The following is a 12517-nucleotide window of genomic DNA, read 5'->3' as shown; positions in this document are numbered from 1 at the left end:
TGGACAAGTCACGTTTCTGCCTCCTGCTTCATCATGTAATACGATGTGAATGAAATCGTGTCAAATTCTATAAATTTGCCGATACTGTAGGTGTCATATCCCGTTCAAAACTGACATCAGCAGTGAAAAACTACATGGCACATAAATACAAATGCAAAGCAATGAGCAACTTGTCATTTAAATACTTCAAAATCAGGGCCCCAAACTAACAGCTTTCTACTGCAGAAAAGCAGGATTTTTAAAAGCAGCAGTTCAGTCATAAGATCTATGAATCATATGATGAGAGAACATATAAAGTCTTATGCAAATGCTTCACATTTTATTTTTCAATCCTTCTCCCCACTTAGTTTCATGTCCCAAACGCCTCTAGTCGAGCAAATTCCCCCGCACCCACACAGAACTTGCTGCCAGAGGGAGCCTGCACTGGGGGTGTTTCTCTGGTCATTTTTAGGAGTTACTTGTATGGGACTTAAAACCATCTCGATTACCCTTCTTCTTCCCCAACAGCTACATCTATCACCCATCTCACACTTACATATAAACAAAGTTATCTCAGCTCAGCTAGCTAGCTATTAGCATCTCAAGAACACTTCCTCTGATCACCTAATTCAATGATTGCCTTTGCCTTAGCACAGTTCTCATACAGCTTGCGTACTGTCACATATGAAGCAGTTCAGAGAAAAGTGGCAAATATCAGCTGGATCTATTACTAAACTCAGTTTTTCCTGGCAACTCAGTTTCTCCCAGCAAAGTTTCCTCACAACACCTATGAATTGTGAAAAGTGGTGAAACTGTTCAATTTCTTTTCCATTTTCCCCTTTTGGGAGAAGTTCTCCACTCCTCAATCCCTCAGTCTTTCTTAGATGGTGACACCTGTACCTTCTGCTGTCTTTAAATTATATCCTACTCCTTTTCCTCACTTCCCCCTTCCTTTTCAATTCGTTTAAAATGTCTTCTCCCTAGGACTGAAATCCTCGCAGATCTGATCCTGCCTACATCTCTGACATGATTCATGATCACACCTTCTTTTCCCCAAGTCTCGTCTCCTTTAGGCTACAAGCTTGCTGAACACTTACACCTACATTTCCAGTCAACTCTGTGTGTTCAAACCAACGGATTTTCCCATGTGTTTAAATGTAAACACCTGCAGAAGTGTTTTAGTGGTTTAGGATGTACTTTACACTATTCAAATCCATTCCTTGATCCAATTTTTCAACTGAGGATCTGACTGCTCAGCTCACAGAATGAGTCCTTGTATTTGTATGGCGTTGGACTTTGGTCCAGCTACTTCAGGATGGGATTGATTTAGAAAAGGAATTTCCAGTTCACATCCAACTCGATGGGAATTTTTAATAATGAAGCACCATCAAGTCATCCTTACATTTGTTCCTAAATATTTCCAAAATGTTTGCGCTTGTCAACAGCGCTGCTAATGCCACTGCCCACTGGTGGCATACATTTCCTTTCACTGTACAACCACATCTCTTTGCACCATGGCCAATTACCATAGCACGGGTGACACACGGTGAGTTTGCCTATATAACTTGTGTGAATTTAATCCTTTTTTTGTTTTGTTTGTTCTCCGAGATTCAACATTTATAGAAGAGTACACATTACCCAACTGTCTAGAGTGATACCACTAACTTCAATCATTCAGAACAAACTAAAAACTGCTAATTTCTGCAGACTTGACAGTATTTTCAATGGAAAACAAACGTATAAACCTGAAATGGCTACCAGCTGCTGTGTAGGTCTTACCAGAATCGGTAATCTCATAAATTACTATTCGGAGTGACAAAATGTAGAGGGAATATGGTAGTTGTCTTGCACAGCTTCGGATGTTGAAACCCTTCTGAGCATATCAATGCTTACAACAGCAAACGGTTGGGTTTACTGGGCAACACTGACAATTACAATCTCCAGAAATCTGTTACATATAATCCCAGAACAACCTTGACCGTTTGATGAACTATTTCTTTTATCTGGAGATGAACTGACATTGATATATTGTTATTGGTCATCACTAACACACTCATGTTGGCAACAGGGAGATGCATACACCTGAAACGAGTCACATATTGCACACCTTGCAATTTATATGGAAGAAAGTGGAATTTCCAAAATATCTTTCTGTCTCCTCAGCTGACTACGGAATATGAGACACCCACTAAAACTCACGCCATAGTTGCATACAGGTATTTTTCACATATTTGAAGCAAATGAAATTGCAGGATTTAATTTTTTTTAATTAAAACAACAGCAATAGAAAGCAATGACAGGACTGATCCTGAAATATGAATTACTTTATTATGTTATATTTTACATGGATTTCTCATGCAACAATTCAGAACCTTGTTAACTTGTTAACATTTATTTATAATTGCGTATGATGAAAAAATCTACATTCAGTGAAAAATATTTGAAGGAGGTACTAAAGTAATGTATCTCATGAGTAATAGCAATTAACTTGCAAACAGTTCTCTAGCTCATTCTTGACTAAAGAAAGCAAACTGCTTTGTGACTGAAGAACTCGCATTAATAGATTTTGTTAAGCTAATTAATAACATAGATGTTATGGCATTATGTGATATGTACGTACTACAGGAGGACCATTGATAGCAGTATGTAGACATAAAAAAGCAGAATATGTTATGCTAAATTATTGTAACATTTTCAGTCTCCTACATCTTCCTATGTCAACATTACACAACCCAGAAAAAAATAAATTAAAAGAAATACATAGGCTCCAATCCTACTGCACAGATTTACAAGAAGCTACATAGTGGGCTTTGCACTAAGATATGGAGAGTGAGGGCACTGAAGGGCGAGATTCAATGGACAAAGCAGACAGACACACAGACAGAACACAGCGGTATTCAACATCTGCTCACATCGCACTGCAACTTCCTACAGGCTGCTCTTTGAAAATATCCATCTAGAGATACTTGGATCCAAACCCAGCTGTTCAGAAGGTGTTCTAGGCTGCATCTACATGGCAGCCCCTGCAGCTGGAGCACAGTGTGTGCCTGGGCCAGTTTCAAACCCTCTGGGTTTGCCACTGCGAACAGACCCACCAGGGCAAGGCAGAACGTGGTGTGGGCTATGTAACTCACCCAAGGGCAGGGTGAAGACCTGAGCACATAAGCCATGCTAAGCGCTCTACTGCTGCGTCTGGCTTGCTGCGGGTACATCACATACCTGGTTTAGAGCGAGTTTGAGTATGTCAGCATACTTCATTCACAACCGAGTGATGGCAGAATAAATGTATCCTAATTAGCTTTGCAGGCGATGGACTCAGTCGCTGCTTTCAGACATGGATTGCTTCAAAGGCACACCACAAAATCCCTGAACATGCACCTTATCTTTCTGCACAGGTTGTATTTACAACATCTCCTATGTGTTGTTAAAATTTTAATAAAAATATTTACCTTTATAGCACTGTAAATATACATACAGCTGCACTTTCAAGAACATATACAAAGGCCAGATCCTTGCTTTATAAAGCCCACAGTTTAAAAAACAAACAGAAATCCACAGTTAAATTGCAAGATGAAGAAAGCATCCACCATGGTGAAACATGCACAGCCAGGTACTCTTAAGGAGAGGGAGACTCTTAGGCAACAGGAGCCTGTTGGAGCAGAATCAGAGAGAGGAAGCAGAGCCAGAGAGGGAGGAAAAAAAGGATCAGTAAAAGCTGAAGGGTAAGATAAGATGCGAGGCAGGGTTAGTACCTGCTGACACTTCAGGATTACATTCTCACATAACAGAGTGGGAAGCCCAGATGAATAATGTTCACTTCTTAAACCGTGTAGAAACTAATATTACTTATTGATCTGTGTTTCAGTCACACCTCTTTGCGGCAGGCACTTGAAAACAACACAAAGAATCGTAACCCCTTCCAACCCTCCTATTTCCCCAGACAAGAATTAAAATAAATTAAAAAAAAAAACATTGAACTTAACAGCTAAACACTCGCCCAATATGTTACACAGCAAAAGACAGCACTTGTAAACAAATTTTTTAATGAAGAACAATAAAGGCTACTTTGTGATCTACTTACCATACCTGAGAAGGAAAGTGGAGCCTTAGTAGCTACTCCTCTTAAACACTCTGGCATTTCAGTAATACAGTTGTATCATCAGAAATTCATTGACAGAAGGTGGCAGGCATGTTTTAGGTATTTATATGGGAAAAACAGTTTGTGATTCTTTGACTCTTCTCATTTAAGGATGTATAATATAAAATTTTAATAAGGTAAAACATCTAACATTCTGATTTCAAGGCCAAAAGCATGCTAATCTTCTAAATTTTGTCGTTCGGCATGAACACCAAGGACCACATTCCAAGCCCACTGGAGCACATAGCAGAGCGTCATTTGACCTTACAATGGAGTTGATGTGATCAGATCCGAGAGTACTAACATATCCAAGTCAGATGCAAAAAAAACCCACATGAAAAATACAAGTCAAACTTAGTTAGAGGGGATCTGAAGATTCAGTCCTTTTGAATAAATCACTCTGGTTTGCAAAAATTGTCAGTATGATCCACTGTTTCACATATCAAACTAAAATTCCTTTTCATACTTTCAAACTGAAAGCCTGTTATGCAATTCAAGACAGGTATTTCAACACTATTGCTGAAGGTCGGTACTCCTTTGTATCATTTGAAAAAAATATATGTTTAAAATGAAAAATGACTGCTTTTAAAAAGTACAGTATATATTCTGTTGTAATGAAAGCACATCGACTATAGCGATATCGGCTGGATATCAGCAATACTTTAATAGATAAATTTTTGCAGTGTTATCCATTACATAAGCCAATTTTATTTTCAGTGCTAAGGCCTTGTTCTTTTTCACTAACTTTTCAAAATCAGATTTTTTTTTCTATGTATATCAATTTCTATTAAAAAAACAAAAGCATTTTAATTCAAACTACTAACTAATATCCCAAATTTCGTTCTCTGAGTCTTCAGTTACTTTGCATTTCTAAATATAGCAGATAAGAGCACACAGAAATATGCTGTATTCTAAGAGCTTTTATAAACAAGATGTTCTAATTTTAGAGGACTCCATTCAGAATAAGGTCTAATTAAATACACAGATATTCTCCACAAAAAGGATAATACTCAGCTCTCCTCACTGCCATTTAATTCTGTCTTACAGTGAATGATTTAATATCTATTTCTGAGTAAAAACTTTTTTACTAACTGGATCACTAAACTTTTATATAAAAAAAAATAATTTCCAGTAATATACTGCCTTTGTGAAATACTAAAACCAAATCATAGATACTTTATACACACCTGACTCAACAGCTGATGTATTTGAGATTAACATTCTTTCAACTGCTTCAGGGATCGATTCGCTCAAGAACTGGTAATGAAGTCCAGAACCAAGACGCGAGGTTTATGTTTTAATACTAAGGATAATTAACTATTAGAAAAATTTAGGGAGAACTGAGATAAATTTTACATTATCTGTGGTCTTTAAATCAAGACTTATTTTTTTCCCCCCAAAAAAACCACGTATGCGGTTCGTGAACAGGAGACTGGGTAGAGGTATCGCTGAATCAAATGTTATGGATTCTGATAGACACTTGGCTAAAATTCTCACTATTATCCCTTGTATAGTTAAACATTTATGAATCTGAAAGTTTTCACCTCTAGAACACAACTTCCTATTTAGCTACAAGTTAAAACTAATTAAAGCAATTTTCATCAAAAGGTTTAAAGCCTTTAATTTATTAGCCTAAAAGCCCTGTAAATTACCGTCACAGCTTTTATTCCTCAGTATACATTTTGACTTGTACAGTGCTGACAGTGTATTCTTCATCAAAGTTTGAACAACCAAGGTAATTCCATTGGTTGCTGTTATCATACTGGTTGCTTCAACTCATCAGGAGTTAAACAAAATTCCAATATCTTCTTATGCCTAATTATGGTATGAAAAAAACTCAGTAGGAAAAAAATAAAATTCACAAGTTAATAGGACATTTATAAGTCTTACCATCCTGGATCTCAGTTCTTACATTTTTTCATCAATGAACTTTGAGAAGGTCTAAGTTAGTGAACAAGAAATAGGTATAATGCGTCGTTCTGGTATTTAGTAAACTATACGGTGGAACTACATAAAAATAATAATGCTTTTCTGAAATCATCAATTATTTAAAAATAAATCAGGTTTAAGTCAAAAGTGATTAAAGGTAATTTTAATCAAAAAGTTTAGTGTCTCATATATATTAGCGTAAAAGCTACAAAATCACCATTATACCTTGGTTTTTCTCTGGACATCAATTTAGATTCTTGCCATGCTGACTGTGTAGATATTCTTCCTCAAATGGCTTTGTGATAAAAAAGAAAGTGAATTTAAAATTTTTTATCTTCCTAGTAGGAAATTATTTTATTAAAATTATCTTAAAAGAGCCACTTGATTACCTCAAATTATCACTTCTCGTGACTTCAAAAATCTTAGCTTGTTGACAAACTCAAGAATGTATCAAACTCTTGCTCTTTTAAAACATTGAAACTGGGGAAGCTACAATATGTTTTGTTAAATCCGTAATCTGGAATTGAAAATGTGACTTAATGGGGTTTATTCTGGGCAGAAAAATTTTCAATAAGATTTGTAATACTTCTTCCTTTGTCCTTGATATCGGTTTCAGAATACATCATGTTTAGCTCAACAAAAGATGCATTTGTCATCTCACTCCCAATGAACACTCTTTATTTCAATTAACTGTGGTTTTACAAGTTATTTTACAAAACATATTCTGTTCCTTACCCTCCTCGGGGGAATAATCACAAAGAAAAACAGCTTGATATTCTCATAAACACATCAGTGAAATTGAGTATCAAGTGATTTCTATCTTTTCCTTCTCCTCAACTGCCTCCTTGAAACTACTTACTTTTTTACAACTTTCATCTCTGAGACCATCTTTAATAATCTGCCTTAATTTCCTACATGTGTATTATTGTCCTTTGGGTAATATTCATATCTAAATGCGGAGAAGCTCCTGAAAGCAGAGACCCTGTGGATAGTGTCCACATACAGTTTAAAACACAAATTGAAAAAATGCATATATATACACTTAGCAATTTAAATCACAACTTAAAAAGCAATATAGATTTGAAGCGCTACCCAGAGATTTTGTATTCCACGAAAAAGTAAAGTATCCTCTTTATCATCTGTTTCATTGTCTTTGAAAAGGATTATCACCATTACTCTCAGAGCAATAGTATAAAATTCAAAAGTTAAGAGTCTCTCTTTCTATGAATGAAGACAAGAGTTGGAGCTGAGGTAAGAAAGCGCCTCCCAGTGATGGGAGCCCATCTGGATCCTCGCATCTTACATATGCTCACAGCCTTCCCTACTCATGCTGTATTCCTGTATCAGGCAACGCTTTCAGCGATGCCACGTAGAGAAGCCATGCAGTAAGTCATGCTCTTTCCTGGGGATTACGGGAAACAAACAGTGAAGAAGATCATTGGTAATGAGAAAAGAGATCCAAAGATGCAATTAAGGCACACAAAGATCAGAGATGAAACAAAATTATACTCCAAAGGAAGAAAGAAAAAGGCAACGGATGTATAGAACGGCAAAAGGTATGCAAATGCAGGTAACATGGACCCACAAGAAAACGGGGAGAGATGAAATGATCTAGGTTCATTACAGAGAGTTCTGAGTCAAAATTAGGCATGAGCAATAATGCAGGAAGACCACACGGTCACAGTCGCTCTTCTCTACCGGTGTAAGACAAAATTAAAGGAAAGTGCAGAATCTATTGGCAGTCAAAACCACCCTGAAACAAGCTTCTTTTTAGACCTCTCTAATGACAAAGGGTATTTAGCCCAAATCTACACTGGCAAAACAATATGCATTAAAAACAAAGGGAAGAAGACCAGTGCTGAAAATGACTGACATCACAGGCAAGGAGTACAGTTTCTCATGGTAAGTGCTATGTGTTTCAATTCTAAGTACTATAAAAACAAATTCTCCTATCATATTTTGAATTCGCTAACTCTAATTTCAACTAGTTTACATTGCTGTATAATTAAAAATTAGAGGGATTATTTGCCCAAGTGACATAAGCTTCTGGAAATCCACAGGAATCTGCAAAAATTTACAGAACTGAATAACTAAAGTATGAGCGTGAGGCACAGATATGATATAAAAACCACACGAATTCACAGTGCAGCCAGACATAAAATTAAAATTTGAAAACTGAAAAACAGAACCAGAACCGCAGCTTGAAAAGTAAACAACTTTGGAAGCTTTTGCAACAAAGTTCATCATATTCATGTGTTTGTGAAAAGGAATACATATTCGTAGATTTAGATCCTGCCTGTTACCTATATGGAGAGCACGGACAGAAAGAAAAGTCAAGAGGGGTCTACCATCCTAACGCACTCAAAAGAGAAGAGTGGGAGCTGCAGGAGTGCAGTATTGCATCCTGTTCCCCATTCCCTGGAGAGGGTAAGGGCTGGAAGGCACGCCAGGATCCCCAGCGCGCTGCCGGAGATGCTGCAGTCAGCAGGATCTCTCACCGTGGAACATGTGCAGCGCCTTTTCCAAATAGCACCAAAGCTAGCTTCACTGCATTGCTCCCGTCCTACACAGACAGCCTTATTTCAGCAAGCTGAACCGGCAGCCTTCTGCTCTGCTCGGCTCTGCCCTGTCCATCCCATCGCATCCCAGTTAGACTTTGCCTTACCATTCCAGCCAGAGCAGAATTTTTCTTCTGGCTGGTACCATAGTGTGGTATCAGCTATGACTCTTCTAGTATATTACGCCAGGGGAGTGCACACAGGGAGCTGTAAAAAGGGACTGAGAGCAGCGGGGACATCTCCAGCGTTTGTTCTGCGGTAGTGACATTACGTAATGCTGTGACAGTCTGAAGCAGACGCCGCTCGACGACATGGCTGATGTGCTGTCAATGGCTGGACGTTCCGGAACATGAGGCACGACAAAATCAGTGGAAAATCAGTGGTGTAATTCTATATATGGGTGCGCATGCGTACGGGGCAAGAAGATTGGGCAACCTAGAAAACTGATTAAATATTGCAGTTTTATGTCAGGAAAGTTTGTGGCTAAATTCCTTTTGAGCCCAACGGGGTAAGGATTCAGTCCTTAATTAAAAGGCAGGAATAATACACAATGAAAATTAAGAACATGTTTCTTTATTTTTCCTTGACAGCAGCATTAGCCCAGGCTACTTTATGCTTTGTTTGAATGAAGAAGCAAAATGTAATTAAAGTTTTAATTAAAATTGAGCAGAGTCCACAAATCTGAAATGGATAGTGCTGTTCTAACACTGTACTGGAAGACCTTTCAAGTAAACTGATGTTCTTAAATGAACTGCGTTCTTTAAAAAAAAAAAAAAAAAAAAAGGCATTCTGTCAAGTAAAAGGGTACTAGTGAAAACTAATGAGTCTGGAAATGTGTCATAGAAACAAACTACCACTAGGCATGTATTCTGAAAGGGACAGTGAATATGTATTTTACGAAGACTGAGCTTCTTCACATACTTATTCTTCTCTGAAGGTGAGGATTCTGTTCTTTATCATATTACGGTTAGTAAATATGTGCATCTTCTTCATAAAGAGGTGGTGGTACCTTTGAAAGCTGAACTTTTTAATATACGAAGGAAGAGAACACCTATCCACAGTAACACTCGCTACAAGATATTGCTAAAAATACTTTGCTGGGAGAATTGTTGGGAGAAGTACCTGTATCTCTTAAACACATCTGTTACATTAACATCTGTACAAGAACATGGAATTTATTCGTACATTTGGCCTTTTGCTAATTGGCCGAGGCTCTGGCGTGCAAGTAACCGCATCTCAATTTTAATTACCCCGTTACCTGCACAGTTTCTTTGTCAGCCGAAAAGCTTGGCGGTGCAGGGAACCGCCACCCCCCTCCCCTGGATTTGCGGAGCTCTTTCGGGCGGTGCGGGATTTGGGAGCGCGGTTCTTCCCCCCCCCCCTCAAAGGCGGGTGCGGGGGCTCCGACTGCCCCGAGGGCTCCGCACGGCCGGGCTCGGGCTCCCCCTCCTCGTCCTGGGAAGGCGGAGAGCCCCATCCCGCCTCCGAAAAGCCCCTGAACGGGCTCCTCAGGGGCGGGGGCGCTGTCTGCAGTTGTATAAGATCATTCCATTCCCGCCCCCAATCTCCGCCCGTTTCTCCTCACGTCGGGGGCCGGAGAAGCCAAGCCAAGGAAGGGGAGTACCGGGAGGATGGGGACGACACCCCAGCTAAGGAATGGGTTTGGGGACAGGATGCAGAAGGAGGCGGGGGGGGGGGGGGGGGGGGACGACGGGGGACGGACACAAGACACCTTGCAGGTGACTTCATGCAGGGAAGGGACCGCCCGGCTCGGGGGGAGGGTGGCGTTCCCCAGTGGGGAGAGCAGGAGACTCCGGGGCGGGGGGGGCGGGGGGAGCTGGGGACACCCCCGGGAGGAGGAGGCGGGAGGGGGGGGAAGCCTGGCACCGGCAACCCCGCAAATGGCAATGAGGGACTCCAGCTGCTCGGGGGGGTGGGATGCGCAGGAGGGAAGGCAGCGCTGGGGGAGGGGGGGGCAGAGGGTGGGCTGGGGGGGACCCACGGCGTGCGGGAGGCTGCTGGAATGCCCCCTCCCCCCCCGGTGCTGCCTTCCCTTTCCCGCATCCCACTCCCCCATGCGGGGTGGTGGTGGGGAGAGCCCCCGTGTCCCGGTGCGGTACCCCGGTGCGGTGGGAAACCGTCCCCTGCCGCAACTCCATGCCCAGCATACTACGGGGATCCGGTCCTTCCCGGGAGGACGTGGGGAGAAATTTGGGAAGAGGACGGAAAAGAAGCACCCCCGGATCACCTGCAGGCATGTCCGCCCACTCGGGGACGGACAACTCATTTTCAAGCGGTGTTTGCGCGCAAAGTTGCGCCGGCCAGGCTGCCCCACCCCCCCTCCTCCTCCACGCTCCATCCATCCATCCATTCATCCATCCATCCATCCATCCATCCATCCATCCGCGGCCGCGCACGCCCCCGCAACTCCTCTCCGCGCAAAACGCCTCGCTTTCCCCGGCGGCTGCTCACGATCTGTCTCAGCCTGCTCCTTCTTTTGTTTTTTTGATCTCTGTAAACGAAATTCTCCCTCCCGTCGTCCGTCTCCTTTCCCTCCTCTTCCTCCTCCTCCTCACGCCTTCGCGGGGGCGGGGGGGGAAAGAAACCGGCTTGGATGTCACCTCAGCTCCTCTTATCTCCCCCCCCTCCATTTTCACCCCAAATGATGCCCCACTAAATAGCGGGAGCCCGGCAACCGCACCGACCGCGCGGGAAGGGGCGAGCGCACCCGCTTCCCAGGCGGTCCTCGCATGGCAAATGAAATAAAACACCAAAGTAAAAAATAAATTAAAAAAAAAAAATCTCTTACAGGCAGTAAGAATATCACTAAGGCGATCGCAAGGATCGGGAGCGCTTCTGCCTTCCCCGTGGGTGTGATGACCTTGCGGGGACTGCTCCCGCTCTTGGGTTTCACACGCTCTTATTTTTGGTGGTGGTGGTGGTGTGGGGGGGGTTGTTTTGTTTTCCCCTCCTGGGAAAAAAAATAATGTCCTTTTCGCTCTCTCTTTCCAAACGAAGCAGAACGCCCAAAGACTTCCACTTTCACTGTCACGTTTCCAAGCGCAAATTCCGAAGCGAGGGGCTCAAACGGCCGCTCCTGAGGCGGCGGGTGCTTGTACCCCGATAGCCGCGGGCTCCGCTCTCCCGTCCCGCAGCACCCCACGGCCCAGCCGCTGCCGACAGGATTTCCCTCCCTCTCGCCCGGGAAACAGCAACTCCCGCGCACGGAGCGGCCGAGACGAACGGCGAACAGCAACTTTACCGGCGAGGACGATCCCCTCCCGGTGACCGCACCGCGCCTCCATCCCCGCCGCCGCCGCCTTCCCGGCTGGAAAAGCCCCGCGCGGGGCAACCCCGAGGCAGCCTCGTCCCTCCCGACCGCGCCGCCGGGACGGGCAGCTCCCCCGCCGGCACTTCGCCCGGTGCCGACCCCGCAGCCCCCTTCGTCGTCCCCCCCGCCCCGGTTTCCCGCCGCCGGTGCGCACTTACAGCTGGGTGCTGAGAGCTGTCCGCGGTGTGGAGGAAGGCGAAGGGGTCCCGCCGTGGGGGGAGGGGGGGTGCTGCGGCCGGAGGGACGGCGCCTCAGGGACGGCGCCTCACTGCGCGCCCGCCCGCCCGCTCGCGCCGCAGCTCACTCCGCGCCGCCGCCACCGCCGCGCGCGCCCCCGCTCCGCCCCGCGCGCCGCCCGCCCCGCACTGCAGACCGCCGCCCCGCGTCCCCCCCCGCCCCCGCGCACGCGCGAGCATGCGCGCGGCCGCCGGGGGCGTGAGGGAGGGGGAGCGCGGGCGCGGCGGGTCGAGACGTGGCGGCGGCCGTGGCGGGGGTGGGGGGGAACAGCGAAAGGGAGGGATGGAGGGACGAGGGGGAGCCCCGAGGAACACGGAACCCGCAGGAGCTCCCTGCCCGGGGGTC

At 44.1% G+C, this 12517-nt stretch overlaps 1 protein-coding gene across 2 annotated transcripts in view; it reads right to left on the bottom strand.

Annotated features, from left to right (window-relative positions):
- VSNL1 (visinin like 1) overlaps positions 1–12242 on the bottom strand; it is a 92160-nt gene extending 79918 nt beyond the window's left edge. The window contains exon 1 of one of the 2 annotated variants that reach the window (XM_054196155.1): positions 12094–12242. The gene's annotated coding sequence lies outside the window, so the exon portion shown is untranslated. Of the gene's footprint in view, positions 1–11413; positions 11513–12093 lie in introns of those variants that run through there. The other variant, XM_054196156.1, reaches the window with a different exon arrangement.
- Positions 12243–12517: the final 275 nt, after the last annotated feature.

This window comes from Rissa tridactyla, chromosome 3, assembly GCF_028500815.1.
Source record: "Rissa tridactyla isolate bRisTri1 chromosome 3, bRisTri1.patW.cur.20221130, whole genome shotgun sequence".
Lineage (NCBI taxonomy): Eukaryota > Metazoa > Chordata > Aves > Charadriiformes > Laridae > Rissa > Rissa tridactyla.
Note: the sequence above shows the minus strand (reverse complement) of the source record. Positions and strands in the feature narration are given on the sequence as shown.